The sequence below is a fragment of the Bison bison genome, unplaced genomic scaffold (genome assembly GCF_000754665.1).
Source record: "Bison bison bison isolate TAMUID 2011002044 unplaced genomic scaffold, Bison_UMD1.0 scf7180017862030, whole genome shotgun sequence".
Classification (NCBI taxonomy): Eukaryota; Metazoa; Chordata; class Mammalia; order Artiodactyla; family Bovidae; genus Bison; species Bison bison.
The window spans coordinates 11,500-12,337 of NW_011492602.1; positions in this window are offsets into that span (position 1 = coordinate 11,500).

An 838-nucleotide genomic window follows, 5' to 3' on the forward strand; every position below is an offset into this window, starting at 1 on the left:
GATGCCCTTGGTCTCTGTCTTTGGACCTCCTCTCCAGCTGGAGACAGAAGGATCCTCAGCTGCCAAGGAGAGCTCCATCCTGACCACACATGTGAGATATCAAGGAGCCGAAGCAGCTCCAGAAGGAATCTGCAATTAATTATGTTTCACAAATTGCCTTCAGTGGGGGACCAGCTCTTTTCAGGCGCTGGATGAGGCACAGTGTATGGCTTTGGTGGGCTTACCTAAGTTACAGATCCATGGGGGGAGTGGAGCACACTAGAGTTGTTTGGAAGCACCCTACTCTTTGTAGGAGAGGAGGTCATAACCAGCCAGGACATTTAGCATGGGAGTCCCACCCTCCTGGGCACATCGGCTGTCTTTGAGTCATCAGCATGCAGTGTGGAGAGTTTGGCTGCTTACTGAAAGGGATGGAATTAATGATTTTCTTGTGCTCTGTTGGGCTGGGATTTTCTTACGTTTCTGTTACAACACAGAGTAGCATCTCCCTTTAATAAATCACTGGCCCTATTCTGTAAGCTGGGAGTTAAGTGGGAATTGCTACAGGGAAGAGTTGGCCTTACAGGTAATAAGTAGCCACCTTCAAGTATGGTAGAGGGGCTAAAAGCCTAGGCTCTGGATTCAGGCTGCCTGGGTTCAACTAGCTTCATTGGTTACTTGCTGTGTAACTTCAGGCAAGTAGTCATTAACCCCTCAAAGCTTCAGTTTCTCTATTTGTAAAATAGGAATGATTTTACCTAAATCATACAGCTGTTGTGAGGACAAAATGAGATAGTCATTATAACACGCTTACTAGCATAGCATCCATTTTAATACATGTTTCTTAATGTATTGGAAT